The following is a 17,689-nucleotide window of genomic DNA, read 5'->3' as shown; positions in this document are numbered from 1 at the left end:
GGTGAGTATGGAGTTAGCAGTCCTTAAAAAAACCATAAAATTTGTCTGTACGGCCTTCATATTTGGAAATGATTGGAGTAATCAGACCATGTCTTAGGGCAACATAAAAAGGATACCGTTATGAGGACATGAAGGGGGGTTTCTACCATCCTGGACCCACAGGGGCAAAGTCTCTGCAAATAAGGAGTCCCATGAAATTTTCCTACCAGTAGAGCTAATGAAAGGTCATCAGAATCTGGAAAAGTCATCTGGAAAAGACCCAGCTATATTTGCATAGGGTTAGATTGTACAGATACACCCCACAGTAGAGCATTTAACATAACATAACATAACAACAGAGTTGGAAGGGACCTTGGAGGCCTTCTAGTCCAACCCCCTGCCCAGGCAGGAAACCCTACACCATCTCAGTCAGATGGTTATCCAACATTTTCTTAAAAATTTCCAGTGTTGGAGCATTCACAACTTCTGCAGGCAAGTCGTTCCACTTATTAATTGTTCTAACTGTCAGGAAAATTCTCCTTAGTTCTAAGTTGCTTCTTTCTTTGATCAGTTTCCACCCATTGCTTCTTGTTCTACCCTCAGGTGCTTTGGAGAACAGCCCGACTCCCTCTTCTTTGTGGCAACCCCTGAGATATTGGAACACAGCTATCATGTCTCCCCTAGTCCTTCTTTTAATTAAGCTAGACATACCCAGTTCCTGCAACCGTTCTTCATATGTTTTAGCCTCCAGTCCCCTAATCATCTTTGTTGCTCTTCTCTGCACTTTGCATGTGTCTAACATATAGCAATTAAAGCAGTGGTGAAATGTAAAATTTGTTACTACCGGTTCTGTGGGCGTGGCTTGGGGGTAATGTGACTGGGTGGGCGGGGCCAACATTTTTCTTTTTTTACTTTTAAAAGCATTTTTTCTACAACCTCTTCAGCTGAAGAGGTTGTAAAAAAATGCTTTTAAAAAGCTCCTCTGACGATCCCAGCTGAGTTGCCTGATCGTCAGAGGCTTTTTTTTTACTTTTAAAAACATTTCTTTTTCGCCTTTTAAAGAAAAAAAAAACCTCTGATATCCAGGCAACTCAGCTGGGATTATATAACATATATAACAACAGAGTTAGAAGGGAACTTGGAGGCCTTCTAGTCCAACCCCCTGCCCAGGCAGGAGCCTTTTAAAAGCATTTTTTCTACAACCTCTTCAGCCAAAGAGGTTGTAGAAAAAATGCTTTTAAAAGCCTCTGACGATCCCAGCTGAGTCACATAATCATCAGAGGCTTTTTTTTTTACTTTTAAAAGCATTTTTTCGGCCAAAGAAAAAATGCTTTTAAAAGTAAAAACAAAAAACCTCTGATGATTGCATGGCTCAGCTGGGCATGGTGGAGGTAGCAGGGATTTTTGCTACCGGTTCTCCGAACCACCCGCCGCCATCACTACCGGATTGGGCCATCCAGTCCAAACTGGGAGCATTTTACCCCTGAATTAAAGGCACTGGTGACATCACTTTGATAATTAATATCCCTGATTTTCTCTTTTACTATTATTTATACACTTCTCCAGGGTTTTATTTCTTTCTAAAAAATGTGCAGACAGAAAATAGAAGAATCAACATTATAATGCTTTTATAGGAATCTGTCATATACCGACATATGGTGTACAGGGGGTCTTTGACATACAAGCACAACTGAGCTCGAATTGTTTTTATTGCTAAGCAAGGTAGTTGTTAATTGAGTTTTGCCCCGTTCTACGACCTTTTTTTGCACCGGTTGTTAAGCAAATTAAACTGCAGGTATTAAGTGAATCATATGGGTGTTAAGCAAATTTGGCTTCCTCCATTGACTTTGCTTATCGGAAGCCGGCTGGGAAGGTCACAGATGTGATCACATGACTCGGGGACAGTGCAACTGTCATAAATACATGCCAGTTGCCAAGCATCCGAATTTTGATCATGTGACTATGGGGATGCGTGTGAAGATTAGTCAAAAGTCACTCTTCTTAGTGCTGTTGTAACTTTGAATGGTTGTAAGTCAAAGACTACTGTAATAGATATTGTCCTGGCTGCTGCATTTGAAAAACAGTGGTAAAAAAATATAGTCCTGGTTAGATGTAATCCTGGTTGCTGCATTAAAAAAATAATAGAAGTGGAAAACAATGCAGCTGGGAAAAAAAGTAAAGAAGAAGGTAACCAAAGTAATTACTGGACTGAAGAAATCACTAGAATATTTGGGACTTTTTGGTTTAGTAGAGAAGCCAAGGAGCGATGGGATCAAGAATTATAAAATCATGTTTGACATTGAAAAATTACAAAAGGAGATTTTATTAATTCCTCTTGTTGACAAACTAGAGCTGATGTAAGGGTTGGCACTGGGTTAATAAGGATTCAGCAACGGTTTTATAAACAAACACTGGCAAGTGTCCCAAAATCCCCAAAGCTTTAACTAAAAACTATCTACTGTTGACCTCACCACATTGCTAAGAGGTCTGCAAGGGACGTGCATAAGAGCACCAGCATGCCTACCGTTCCTGTCCTAATGTTCTCTTTGGTTGTATCCAATTTGTATGGTTATTTCATGCTTATACTTATATATATTGTTGTGTTTGACAAATAAATAAACAAAATAAATAAATAAATAAGCTCTGTTATTATTAATGAAGAGTCCCCTCAATTAATTGGTTACAGAAAAGCACTAAAAAAAGAAAACTAGGAACAATATACTCAAATGTATGTTAGGAGTATATTGATTGTTGATGGGAAATAGTTCAGTTGCTGGAAATCTTATAACCCGTTTCCTTCTTCTCGTAAAATCTTGCTCAAGACTCCCTGTGAGAGATTAACTTGGAAGAGGAATTTACTTTTGGTTTTGGGCAGATAACCAAATGGTTAAAGCAACAACAGCTTTTTCCAGCCTTTTATGGGGCTGGCCGGCCTGGAAACTACTTCCAATCGACTTCAAGATTTAACAGATGGTTTTATAACAGAGACCTCTTTTATGTGTTCACAACCATTTTGAATCAAAGAACCTGCACATTTTTTTTTCTATGAAAAACATTTACTTAAGTGAGCTTCTCCTTGCAATGTGAAGTATAGCAGCCCGAAGTAAGGATTTTAAGCCTAATTCCTCTCTGTATAATGTGTTTGGGTTGATCCATTAATGTTTCAATACACAAGACATACAAGTAAGATCGGTACATTCAACCAACTCTGAAAAGAAATGCATAACTAGTTAAATTCAAATAGTACCATCAATTTGGAGAACAGCTTAGATCAGGTTTTTCACAGGTTGTTGAAAGCTCACATCCTCACATCCCATCACATCCTGGACATAAAGTGTTTCAACTACTACCCTCAAAACGACGCTCTAGAGCACTGCACACCAGAACAACTAGACACAAGAATAGTTTTTCCGAACGCCATCACTCTGCTAAACAAATAATTCCCTCAACACTGTCAAACTATTTATTAAATCTACACTACTATTAATCTTCTCATCGTTTCCATCGCCAATCTCTTTCCACTTATGACTGTATGACTGTAACTTTGTTACTAGTAATCCTTATGATTTATATTGACATTGATTGTTTATTGCTTATTTCTACCCTATGCTTATCATTAAGTGTTGTATCATTAAGTGTTAAATTGTACCCTATGACCATCATTTGTGTTGTAAATGTTGTACCTTGATGAAGGTCTTTTCTCTTATGTACACTGATAGTGTATGCACCAAGACAAATTCCTTGTGTGTCCAATCACACTTGGCCAATAAAAATTCTATTCTATTCTATTCTATTCTATTCTATTCTATTCTATTCTATTCTATTCTAAACTGTTGGGAATTGTAGTTGCATATAATGTAGTTTACCATTGTATTTATCTTCCATTATCTGGAAGCACATGAGTAGAATTCAAAGTTGTCAGAAGTAGTTTACTCTGATCTACCAAACTTTTATAAGACTCTTGGGTGTTTTGGAAAAGTAAGCTACCCTACTCAACTGGCCACATATGCTAACAGATCAGAACTATTTTTTGTAAGGGTGATCGTGTTGTAAACTTCTATTAAATGAGAACATCTGCTTAGGTTTGTGCAACATGCCCATACTAAACAAATATAATGCTTGGTAAGACTGAGCATGGCTTCATGGTTTGAAAATTGTTTAATCTTCTCATGAACCTTCTTGAAGTCTTCCAATACTTGAGGGGCTGCCAAAGAGAGGAGGGGGTCAAACTGTTTTCCAAAGCACCTGAAGGCCAGACAAGGAATAATGAATGGAAAGTGACCAAGGACAGATTCAACCTAGAAAGGAGGAGGAACTTTCTGACAGTGAGAACAATCAACCTATGGAACAGCTTGCCTTCGGAAGTTTTGGGAGCTTCATCACTTGAGACTTTCAAGAAAAGATTGGACTGCCTTTGTCAGAAATGGTGTAGGGTCTCCTGCTTGAGCGGGGGGTTGGAACTATTTTCCACCCAGAGCAGCTGATCACTGGCAAAGAGGATGCCACTAAAACTATGCCTGAGGTCACTACACCATTGGAAAGGAGAGCATTGATATGGTACTGGATCGTATTCGCAAGCTGGTAAGCATAACAATTAAAAGTAACATGATTTTGAGGCAGAAATTCAGTGCAAATCTAGGGCTTCTCAATCTTGGCAACTTTAACATGTGGATTTCAATTCCAGAGATTTGACCAGAAGCGTCGCGGCGAGACAGTCAGGAATTAGCGGGCTCTGATGAGCCTGGTGAAATTCCAGGCTGACAAACCACTGTCGGGAGGTCTGCAGACCAGATCTGTCCTGTAGGGATGGAGAAGAAGGAGCCACACCTCGGACGACCAAGAGGAACAGGCAAGTTCCTCGAAGGTCAGAGAAAACTCTTTGACTCAGCGGTGGGGGCAGCGGCCATAGTGTCTGACATAAAGTTGGGGCACTGGACTAAGTTTTGAGCAGGAGCAGTGATTTGGATGGAGTACTGGTACCGGCTGAGTGATTGGCCAGCTCACTGGTAAAATATTTTTAAATTGTTATAAGGTGCCCCAGTGAAGAAACAGCAGCTAAAGGGCGTTGGGGAATGTTAATGGAGAGAGAAGAACAAAGCGGAAGTTTAAAGTGTTAAAGCCCGAAACGGAACTTGATTTTTGGTCTAGAATTTGAGTGTGGACAATTAAATTATTAGAAGAAGATACCCGAAATAGCTGTGAAGAGGATTGGAAATAACTTTAAAACCTTTGACCATTGAAGGAAGAACAAAAAAAAATTTAAAATTAAAAAGCCTGGCAACAGAAATCTTTTCATTGGATTTGGATTTTAAATTGGAATTTGGGAAATACAAAATTAAGAAGAAGAAGGAAATCGGCAAATACTGGCAACGTGGATTTAATAAATAAATTAGATATTTTTTTAGCTTGTTGATTGGAATTGTGGATTGGAGAGAGACATCTACAGGCTGAAAAAATTATTACAACGGTTAACTTGTATTTGGGGGGGCATTCTTAAAGTGATAAGAGCGGTGGGAACTTTTGAGGAGGATTTGTTTTCATTTAAGCTGTTTGATCTCGACAACCAAAGAAGGTAGAACATAACTAAACTTAAATTTGGAACAAAGACAACCCAGAAACAACAAAATGGTGCAGGAACTAGCTGAAATGATTAAAATGATGCGTATATCACTCAAATTGGAATTAAATGAAATAATTATAATGATGCATGGAAAACCTATTCCTGATGAACTAGAGACTGTGTTAGAACACACCCAAGTGGACAAAGAAACCAGGAACGAGAAGCAAGAAATTAGTACTAAAGACAAAGACATTAATTATAAAAAATTTAATGATTATGTTGGGAGTAACAATGAAAAAAAGAGAGGAGTTACGAGAATATTAACTGAAAAAAGAAAACAAATAAAGGGAAGAAAAGGAAAGGGGGAAAGGTCAGAAATGAACTTTAAAGATTACATTGGGATTAACAATGACAAAAATAGAGAGAAAGAGACGAGGAGAGAAAGAAGAGGGGAAGATACAAAATACAAAAAACTCAAACGATTACACTGGGATCAACAGTGGTAAAATAAGAAAGGTGAAAAAGGGAAAAAGGAGAAGAGCAGATGGAAATACAGGGCAAATTAGGAGAGTAAGGAACTTTAAAATTGGTGGGGGAAAGGGAAAAAGAAGAAAATAAGAGAATGGGAGAAAGGGAGAAAGGAGTAGTTAATGGATCTATAATTATAAATGAATGGTAGTAAGTTTAATAGATGCGATTGTAATACTTCGAATGTCTTTAATTGTAATAATAGGAATTCAGCTAAAGCATTTGAAATTATATTGCATTGTGAAGATGAAAGTTGACTTTCTTTATTGTTTAAAATGAAGAGATTCAGACACTGTTAGCAATAATTGAAATTAATTTTTAGGAGGGGGAAATATTATTGATTATGATGATGGTTTATTATGAAGAGGGGAAGATAATATCTGTACTTGAAAAAGGAATGGAAAATTGGGTTTATATAAAAAAAATTGGAATTGAGAAATAGAATTGAATGATTTTAATGTTATATATACTTAAGTGAATTATAGTAATATATTTGATTGTAGTATTTGGAAAGCTGATAAAAAAGAAATGGAAAAAAGGGAAGGAAATGGGTTATATATGTAAAATTGTATGAATATTAATATCTATAATTGTAATAAGGGAATCTAGGGAAAACATTTGAAATTATAGTATATTGGGAAAAGGGAACAATGGGAAAATATTTGAATAAGATGATTTAGAGTTAGGGTTAGGTTTTTAGAAAAATGATTCACTTTAATTTAAAGGGTTTCAATTTGAAAAAAAGTAATGGGAGGGGAAGAAAAATTGATTAAGATTAGAGATTAGGGAGACGACTTCCGGTATCCAGCGGCAACGGACGTCTGGAAGGCTTCTCCTGCCTCCAGCGCCCGAATCCGGCCGCCGCCGAGGCCCTCAGGGGCCAGGTGTTCCGAAAAGGACACCTGCCGCACGGACGGCTCGCCAGGGGTCTCCCAGCCGACATACAGGACTGTGGGGACCGATGCTGGCGCGTCCTAGGCTCGGCGGGTTCGAGGCCACAGGCCGCGCCATTATTTTGGTCGCCTGGGCGCTGTGCCCGTGACACCGGGCATTGGATTTATAACTGCAGCAGCCTGGTGGTGAACAGGGCACGGAGAAGAATTGAGGAGGAGAAGGAAGGGAATATCGGTGGCGTGGTGGACTGCTCCGAGTGCGGGGGTTTTCTCCCCTGCGGTTGGAAGGAGCACGAGTTATTCTGGAGAGAGGAGAACTTAAAATAAGAAGATTACGGTTTTGTGGAGCTCTGGAGAGAAGAGGTGATGGAGAAATTTAGGAGGGAAGGTTTGAGGCCCCTCCTTCTGGGGAACAGTGGTGGCGCCCAGCTTCCGCCTTCACTATGAGAATTTTGATGACATCACTTCCTTCGGCTTCCTGGTTGACTAACTGTACTCTGGACTCGTTGCTCCTGTGAGTGCCCCTGGTGGATCCGGAGGAAATTACAAGGATACTGTGCCTGCCTGAGGATTTTGTATTTTTTTTCCTTAATGGCAAAAGGTCAGAGAAAACTCTTGACTCAGCGGTGGGGCAGCGGCCATAGTGTCTGACATAAAGTTGGGGCACTGGACTAAGTTTTGAGCAGGAGCAGTGATTTGGATGGAGTACTGGTACCGCTGAGTGATTGGCCAGCTCACTGGTAAAATATTTTTAAATTGTTATAAGGTGCCCCAGTGAAGAAACAGCAGCTAAAGGGCGTTGGGGAATGTTAACTGAAAAAGAAAACAAATAAAGGGAAGAAAAGGAAAGGGGAAAAGCTTAGAAATGAACTTTAAAGATTACATTGGGATTAACAATGACAAAAATAGAGGGTTGGAAAGAGACAAGGAGAGAAAGAAGAGGGGAAGAGACAAAATATAAAAAATTCAAATGATTACACTGGGATTAACAGTGGTAAAACAAGAAAGGGGAATAGGGGAAAAAAGGAGGAGAACAGTTGGAAATACAGGGCAAACTAGGAGAGCAAGGGACTTTAAAATTGGTGGGGAAAGGAAAAAGAAGAAAATAAGAGAATGGGAGAAAGGGAGAAAGGAGTAGTTAATGGATCTATAATTATAAATGAATGGTAGTAAGTTTAATAGATGCGATTGTAATACTTCGAATGTCTTTAATTGTAATAATAGGAATTCAGCTAAAGCATTTGAAATTATATTGCATTGTGAAGATGAAAGTTGACTTTCTTTATTGTTTAAAATGAAGAGATTCAGACACTGTTAGCAATAATTGAAATTAATTTTTAGGAGGGGGAAATATTATTGATTATGATGATGGTTTATTATGAAGAGGGGAAGATAATATCTGTACTTGAAAAAGGAATGGAAAATTGGGTTTATATAAAAAAAATTGGAATTGAGAAATAGAATTGAATGATTTTAATGTTATATATTGTACTTAAGTGAATTGTAGTAATATATTTGATTGTAGTATTTGGAAAGCTAATAAAAAAGAAATGAAAAAAAGGAAAGTAAATGGGTTATATATGTAAAATTGTATGAATATTAATATCTATAATTATAATAATGGAATCTAGGGAAAATATTTGAAATTATATTATATTGGGAAAAGGGAGCAATGGGAAAATATTTGAATAAGATGATTTAGAGTTAGGGTTAGGTTTTTAGAAAAATGATTCACTTTAATTTAAAGGGTTTCAATTTGAAAAAAAGTAATGGGAGGGGAAGAAAAATTGATTAAGATTAGAGATTAGGGAGACGACTTCCGGTATCCAGCGGCAACGGACGTCTGGAAGGCTTCTCCTGCCTCCAGCGCCCGAATCCGGCCGCCGCCGAGGCCCTCAGGGGCCAGGTGTTCCGAAAAGGACACCTGCCGCACGGACGGCCCGCCAGGGGTCTCCCAGCCGACATACAGGACTGTGGGGACCGATGCTGGCGCGTCCTAGGCTCGGCGGGGTTCGGAGGCCACAGGCCGCGGCCATTATTTTGGTCGCCGCTGTGCCCGTGACACCGGGCATTGGATTTATAACTGCAGCAGCCTGGTGGTGAACAGGGCACGGAGAAGAATTGAGGAGGAGAAGGAAGGAATATCGGTAAACGTGAGTGGACTGCTCCGAGTGCGGGGGTTTTCTCCCCTGCGGTTGGAAGGAGCACGAGTTATTCTGGAGAGAGGAGAACTTAAAATAAGAAGATTACCGGTTTTGTGGAGCTCTGGAGAGAAGAGGTGATGGAGAAATTTAGGAGGGAAGGTTTGAGGCCCCTCCTTCTGGGGAACAGTGGTGGCGCCCAGCTTCCGCCTTCACTATGAGAATTTTGATGACATCACTTCCTTCGGCTTCCTGGTTGACTAACTGTACTCTGGACTCGTTGCTCCTGTGAGTGCCCCTGGTGGATCCGGAGGAAATTACAAGGATACTGTGCCTGCCTGAGGATTTTGTATTTTTTTTCCTTAATGGCAAAAGGTCAGAGACCAACTGCTGGAGAGATGGAGAGAATTTTGGAAAAGTTATCTAATATGGACAAGAAATTGATGAAATAAGAGCAGAAATTGTGACTATCCAAAAGGATTTAAAGGATACTCAACAAGTTTCAGCAGAAAACAAGCAGAAAGTGGAAGGTTTGAGGGTGAGATGCGGCAGTGCAGAAAAGAGAGGAGACGACAGGCAATGCTGTGCTTGGACTACAGATGGATAAAATGTCTTATTTCCTTAGGTTTCAAAATTTGGAAGAAGTGGACCAAGAAGACTTGAGAGATGTTGTGACTAAATTGTTGGGAGAATTTCTTGGGAGAGGTGTTGATTTCATGAATTGGGATGTGGATCGAGTTTATAGAGTTAATTCGCAATATGCACGCACGCATGCAGTTCCCAGAGAGGTTCATGTCAAATTTGTGAGAAGAGAGACGAGATGAAATTCTTAGAAAACATAGGAGTGGGGCACTGATTTACAGGGGCAGGGAGATAGCCATTCTGAGGCAGATTCCCAGACAGGTACGTGAAAAAAGAAAGAAATATTATTTTTTGTCAAGCAAATTGTACCAGAAGGGAGTGGGCTTCAGATGGCTGATGCCAGAGGGATTGATGATTTTCCGGGAGGGCATTACGAAAAAAAATCAGTACAATTGCGGAGGCTACGGCCTATGTGGAGGAACACAAAGCCTTCCTGGAATCAGATGACCCAGGAATTGAAGAAGGGGAGGTTATAGATCATGGGGCTGAAGCGGCTGCCGCTGTTGCGGCCCTGGAGTTGGGTCAGGCTGAACCCAGAGTTCTGAGATCCAAAACTAGGAAGTGATAAAGATATTTGGGATTGTGTTGGTTTTCCTTATTCTCTTTTGTACGATATTCTGTTTATTCTTGACTCTTCTTTATTACGTATTTAAAATTTGCAAACTTAGCTACTGTGTCACCTGCTTGCCTTATGGCTGTTGTATGTGTTAAAAAATTTGAGTAAAATTCTTATTTTAGATAAGAAAAATGAAAATTTACCATACCTGATATGTATTTGTATAAACCTTTTTTGACTAATAAAAACTTTTGACCATTGAAGGAAGAACAAAAAAAAATTTAAAATTAAAAAGCCTGGCAACAGAAATCTTTTCATTGGATTTGGATTTTAAATTGGAATTTGGGAAATACAAAATTAAGAAGAAGAAGGAAATCGGCAAATACTGGCAACGTGGATTTAATAAATAAATTAGATATTTTTTTAGCTTGTTGATTGGAATTGTGGATTGGAGAGAGACATCTACAGGCTGAAAAAATTATTACAACGGTTAACTTGTATTTGGGGGGGCATTCTTAAAGTGATAAGAGCGGTGGGAACTTTTGAGGAGGATTTGTTTTCATTTAAGCTGTTTGATCTCGACAACCAAAGAAGGTGGAACATAATTAAACTTAAATTGGAACAAAGACAACCCAGAAACAACAAAATGGTGCAGGAACTAGCTGAAATGATTAAAATGATGCGTATATCACTCAAATTGGAATTAAATGAAATAATTATAATGATGCATGGAAAACCTATTCCTGATGAACTAGAGACTGTGTTAGAACACACCCAAGTGGACAAAGAAACCAGGAACGAGAAGCAAGAAATTAGTACTAAAGACAAAGACATTGATTATGAAAAATTAAATGATTATGTTGGGAGTAACAATGAAAAAAAGAGAGGAGTTACGAGAATATTAACTGAAAAAAGAAAACAAATAAAGGGAAGAAAAGGAAAGGGGGAAAGGTCAGAAATGAACTTTAAAGATTACATTGGGATTAACAATGACAAAAATAGAGAGAAAGAGACGAGGAGAGAAAGAAGAGGGGAAGATACAAAATACAAAAAACTCAAACGATTACACTGGGATCAACAGTGGTAAAATAAGAAAGGTGAAAAGGGAAAAGGAGAAGAGCAGATGGAAATACAGGGCAAATTAGGAGAGTAAGGAACTTTAAAATTGGTGGGGAAAGGAAAAGAAGAAAATAAGAGAATGGGAGAAAGGGAGAAAGGAGTAGTTAATGGATCTATAATTATAAATGAATGGTAGTAAGTTTAATAGATGCGATTGTAATACTTGAATGTCTTTAATTGTAATAATAGAATTCAGCTAAAGCATTTGAAATTATATTGCATTGTGAAGATGAAAGTTGACTTTCTTTATTGTTTAAAATGAAGAGATTCAGACACTGTTAGCAATAATTGAAATTAATTTTTAGGAGGAAATATTATTGATTATGATGATGGTTTATTATGAAGAGGGGAAGATAATATCTGTACTTGAAAAAGGAATGGAAAATTGGGTTTATTTTTAAAAAAAAATGGAATTGAGAAATAGAATTGAATGATTTTAATGTTAGATATGTAAGTGAATTGTAGCAATATATTTAATTGTAGTATTTGGAAAGCTGATAAAAAAGAAATGGAAAAAAGGGAAGGAAATGGGATATATAATTCTATGAATGTTAATTTCTAAAATTGTAATAATGGAATCTAGGGAAAATATTTGAAATTACTATATTAGGAAAAGGGAGCAATGGGAAAATATTTTAATAAGATGATTTAGAATTAGGGTTAGGTTTTTAGAAAAATGATTCACTTTAATTTAAAGGGTTTCAATTTGAAAAAAAGTAATGGGAGGGGAAGAAAAATTGATTAAGATTAGAGATTAGGGTGAACCGTTATATTGTTTATATACCAGAAGAAACAGAAGGAAAATCAAACAAAAAAATTAGAGAGAAAGAATATTATGGCAAATAGTGAAATGTCCGGCTGTACACCGGCCTGAGTCCTTCGGGAGAAGGGCGGTATAAAAATTCAATTAATAATAATAATAATAATAATAATAATAATAATAATAATAATAATAATAATAATAATAATATATTAATTGTGTTGGAGAAAACTAAAAGCGGTACAAATTTTCACTCTGCCAATACTCTGTTCAGAAAAAATGTATTGTTTGTCTGTATGTGTGTTTGTTCTGAAAAAAATTAAAAAAAATTTCTAAAACAAACAAACAAATGTGGACTTCAACTCCCATAATTCCCCAGCAAATGACATTTGCTGTCATTTTAACAGAAGAACCGGTAGTATCTCCTCACAACGGCACAATTGATTTACAAAATTTGAGATTGCACGTAGGCTGCGCTATTCATTCCATGAGTAACATGGACATACATTTCTAGTATTTGTTTCTATTTTACAAGAAGTAATGAGTAAAAGAATTTAGGTAGATGAACCAGTGTTTCTCAACCTTGGTCAGTTAAGATATATAGAATTCCAGAAGTTGAAGTCCATATGTCTTAAAAGTGGCCAAGGTTGAAAAACATTAATCTGTACCGATCAGTCCAACATCAAGGTTTCTTATGTAAGACCCATTAAAGGCACAAAAAAATTGTGACTTTTTGGTGCCTCTGGTGACTTACAACCACAATTGACCCCAAAATTTCTGTTGCTAAGCGAAACAGTTGTTAAGTGAGTTTTGCCTTGTGTTATGACCTTTCTTGCCAGAGTTGTTAAGTGAATCACTGCTGTTAAGTTAGTAACATGGTTGTTAAGTGAATCTGGCTTCTCCATTGATTTTGCTTGTCAGAAGGTTGCAAAATGCGATCACATGACCCCGGGACACTGCAACCATCATAAATATGAACCAGTTGCCAAATATCTGAATTTTGATCAGGTGACCATGGGGAAGCTGCAGCGCTCATAAAAACGGTCATAAGTCAATTTTTCCAGTGCTGTTGTAACTTTGAAAGCAGGGGTGGTATTCACTTACTTTCCCTACCGACTTGCAAATGTGAGCGCATGCACGTGGTTGCTTTGCTCCGTGCTTCGTCCATGCATGCGCACGACCTTCCGCACATGCGCTTTGCTTGTTTGCATGCTTCCGCGCATGCACCCAGCCTCAAAGCGTGCCTCAATAGGACTGCAAAGAGCCAGGATGGGTGGATGGGCCCACCCCACCCGTGATTTCCGCTATCGGTTCGGGTGAACCAGGCTGAACCGGCTGAATACCATCTCTGATTGAAAGGTCACTAAATGAACAGTTATAAGTTGAGGACTACTTGTACAATTCCAAGCAACACTAGTTACCATGTCTCATGTGAAGGGAAGTGAATAGTGTAATTAAGCAACACTATTAAGAAACCAGGAAGGCCAACTCTAACCCACAGTCTTTACTCTGAACAGGTCTTACATGACCTAATTTGCTTACAGTATGTTTAGCTAATTTGTGTAGATGTTCCCTTGGTTAAGCCCAGCGTTTTATCCTAAAGGCAATGCGAATGAAATAAATGTAATATTCCATTGCTTTGCAATAGATATTAGCTGAGTAAGTTTCTGACCTAGCAGCCTATTATTTCCTCTTACCGTTAGACTTGTTGACCCGAGGCTGCTGGGAGTTGAAGTTTAGCAACATCTGGCACAGGGTTTCCCAGTCTCTGCAACTTTAAGATTAAGAAATTCTATTCTATTCTATTCTATTCTATTCTATTCTATTCTATTCTATTCTATTCTATTCTATTCTATTCTATTCTAATCTAATCTAATCTAATCTAATCTAATCTAATCTAATCTATGTATAGACTTCAACTCTCCGAACTCCCCAGCCAGCATGTTGACCTAGAGCAGGGGTGTCAAACTCTCATTGTCATGGCGGCATCACGTGACATATTGAGACTTTTGCCGCCTTCGCTAAACCGGGCAGGGGAGGGGCCAGCACGTGACACATCCGGTTCGTGGGCCGTGAGTTTGACAACCCTGATCTCAAGTAATAATAATAATATAATAATGATAATAATAATAATATTTTAATTTTTATACCGCCCTTCTTCCGAAAGACTCAGGGCGGTTAACAGCCAAGTAAAATACAGCACAATATAATACAATAAGATCACTATTAAAAAACTTATTCAATATGGCCTATAAGTTAAATTAAAAATACATAATATAATATAAAACCCCATTTAAAATCCAATTTAAAAACCCATTTTATGCCAATCCTGCTCGGAAGAATAAATACGTCTTCAGCTCATGGCGAAAGGTCCGGAGGTCAGGAAGTTGTTGAAGTCCTGGGGGAAGCTCATTCCAGAGTGCTGTAATTCATTCTGCCCACCCCTTATATTAATTAATCACAGGCATTCAGGCTCAGTGTCTTAATTGTCTTAATTGAATGGTCCTCATGAAATAAAATTGTTAATGATTTTGTGTTACATGACCGAATGTCTTTTGTTCATTTAGGACTGCACTGAAAGGGTTTTTTTTTATTTCCCAGGAAGACCCACCAGTCAGATCCATTCCTGGGTCTTAACTCTCAGCAAGAGCAGATATCCTTGTTCCCCAAAACAGGGAAGAAGCTATCTAGGAAGCTCCTACAGGAGCTCCAAGTTGGAGTCATTCATTGAAGTAAGTCATGCTTGCTTGAGGCCTCAGATGATATGGGATGGCATTCATCCAGAGGTGGGTTTCAGCAGGTTCTGACCAGTTCTGGAGAACCAGTAGTGGAAATTTTGAGTAGTTCAGAGAACTGGTATATACCACCTCTGACTGGTCCCATCCCCATCTATTGTCTGCCTCCCAAGTCCCAGCTGATTGGGAGGAAATGGGGATTTTACAGTATCCTGGAATAGGGAGGGAATGGAGATTTTACAGTATTCTTCCCCTGCCATGCCCACCAAGCCCTGCCTACCAAGCCATGCCACGCCCATCAAGCCCCGCCCATAGAACTAGTAGTAAAAAAATTTGAAACCCACTACTGCATCCATCATGAATTAACATTCTACAGGTCGTCCTCTATTTATGACCATTCACTTAGCTACTGTTTGAAGTCCCAATGCACCTACCTAAGGGGTATTTATAGGGACGCGGTGGCTCAGGGGCTAGAATGTTGAGCTTGTCGATTGAAATGTCGGCAGCTCAGCGGTTCAAATCCCTAGTGCTGCCGTGTAACAGGGTGAGCTCCCGTTAATTGTCCCAGCTTCTGCCAACCTAGCAGTTTCAAAAGCACGTAAAAATGCAAGTAGAAAAAATAGGGACCACCTTTGGTGGGAAGGTAACAGCGTTCCATGCGCCTCTGATGTTGAGTCATGCCGGCCACATGACCAAGGAGACGTCTTCGGACAGCACCGGCTCTTTGGCTTTGAAACAGAGATGAGCACCGCCCCCTAGAGTCGAGAACGACTAGCATGTTTGTGCGAGGGGAACCTTTGTCTTTACTTTAAGGGGTATTTATTTCCCAGATTCAAAGTTCCAACATTCACCCCATGTTCCTATGACCACATTTCAAGTGCTTGGCAATTGGGCTTCATTTACAGCCGTTTGCAGCATCTTGTGATCAGATGACCATGTTTAATGAAGATTTTGCTGAAAACAGGTATTCACTTATGGTTGTTAGCAAACCCCCTAGAGTCTAGGCAACTCTAGGTTTGCTTAGAGCAAATCATTGGTTCACTTAACCTTGGTGTTTGCTTAATGAGGGCTGTGACTGAATCCCTTTATAACCCTCAGGAGTTAATGGGCAGGCTCCATTATGGTCATTACTTGTGGACTACTTGTATATTAGCTAACTAAAAACACAGTTCAAATAATCATGGTTAAACTCTTCTAAAAAAAATATCCTGGCTTGCTCTCTAGCTTGTTACAGGAGGAGAGTTTCTTAGTTAATTTTCACTTAGTTCTTCACTTAGTTCACTTAGTTCTTATTTAGAATAGAATAGCAGAGTTGGAAGGGACCTTGGAGGTCTTCTAGTCCAACCCCCTGCTTAGGCAGGAAACCCTACACCACTTTTTTTTTATTTGCATTTATATCCCGCCCTTCTCCGAAGACTCAGGGCGGCTTACACTATGTCAAGCAATAGTCTTCATCCATTTTTATATTATATACAAAGTCAACTTATTGCCCCCAACAATCTGGGTCCTCATTTTACCTACCTTATAAAGGATGGAAGGCTGAGTCAACCTTGGGCCTGGTGGGACTTGAACCTGCAGTAATTGCAAGCAGCTGCTGTTAATAACAGACTGCATTAGTCTGTTGAGCCATTATCCAATCACTTCTTTAAAACTTCCAGTGTTGGACCATTCATAACTTCTGGAGGCAAGTTGTTAAACTGATTATTTATTTATTTATTTATTTTATTTTTCTCATTTGTATACCGCCCTATCTCCCTAGGGACTCTGGGCAGTTCACAGGCAAATAAAAAGGTACATATAAATACAGAATAAAATATCAATTAAAAAACTTATTTCACATAGCCAAATTAAAAAACAGTATATATAATAAGACCCATTAAAACCAATATAAATTTAAAATGTAGTCCAGTCCTGCGCAGATGAATAGATGTGTTTTAAGCTCGCGGCGGAAGGTTCGGAGGTCCGGAAGTTGATGGAGTCCTGGGGGGAGTTCGTTCCAGAGGGTGGGAGCCCCCACAGAGAAGGCCCTTCCCCTGGGTGTCGCCAAACGGCACTGCCTGGCTGACGGCACCCTGAGGAGTCCCTCTCTGTGAGAGCGCACGGGTCGGTGAGAGGTATTCGGTAGCAGCAGGCGGTCCCGTAAGTAATTAATTGTTAATTAATTGTTTAATTAATTGATTAATTGTTCTGTCAGGAAATTTCTCCTTAGTTCTAAGTTGCTTCTCTCCTTGATTAGCTTCCACCCATTGCTTTTTGTCCTGCCCTCAGGTGCTTTGGCGAATAGCTTGACTCCCTCTTCTTTGTGGCAGCCCCTGAGATATTGGAACACTGCTATCATGTCTCCCCTAGTCCTTCTTTTCATTAAACTAGGCATACCCAATTCCTGCAGCCGTTCTTCATATGTTTTAGCCTCCAGTCCCCTAATCATCTTTGTTGCTCTTCTCTGCACTCCTTCTAGAGTCTCCACATCTTTTTTACATCGTGGTGACCAAAACTGGATGCAGTATTCCAAGTGTGGCCTTACCAAGGTCTTATAAAGTGGTATTAACACTTCACGTGATCTTGATTCTATCCCTCTATTTATGCAGCCTAGAATTGTCTTGGCTTTTTTGGCAGTTGCAGCACACTGCTGGCTCATCATTAAATGATTGTCCACTAGGACTCCAAGATCCCTCTCACAGTTACTACTATTGAGCAAGATACCACATATACAGTACCTGTGCATTTTGTTTTTGTTTTAGCCAGATCTGGTTGATATCACATAAGATGAATCCCC

Source organism: Ahaetulla prasina, chromosome 7 (assembly GCF_028640845.1).
Source record: "Ahaetulla prasina isolate Xishuangbanna chromosome 7, ASM2864084v1, whole genome shotgun sequence".
In the NCBI taxonomy this organism is placed as follows: Eukaryota; Metazoa; Chordata; class Lepidosauria; order Squamata; family Colubridae; genus Ahaetulla; species Ahaetulla prasina.
This window is presented reverse-complemented; position numbering follows the sequence as displayed.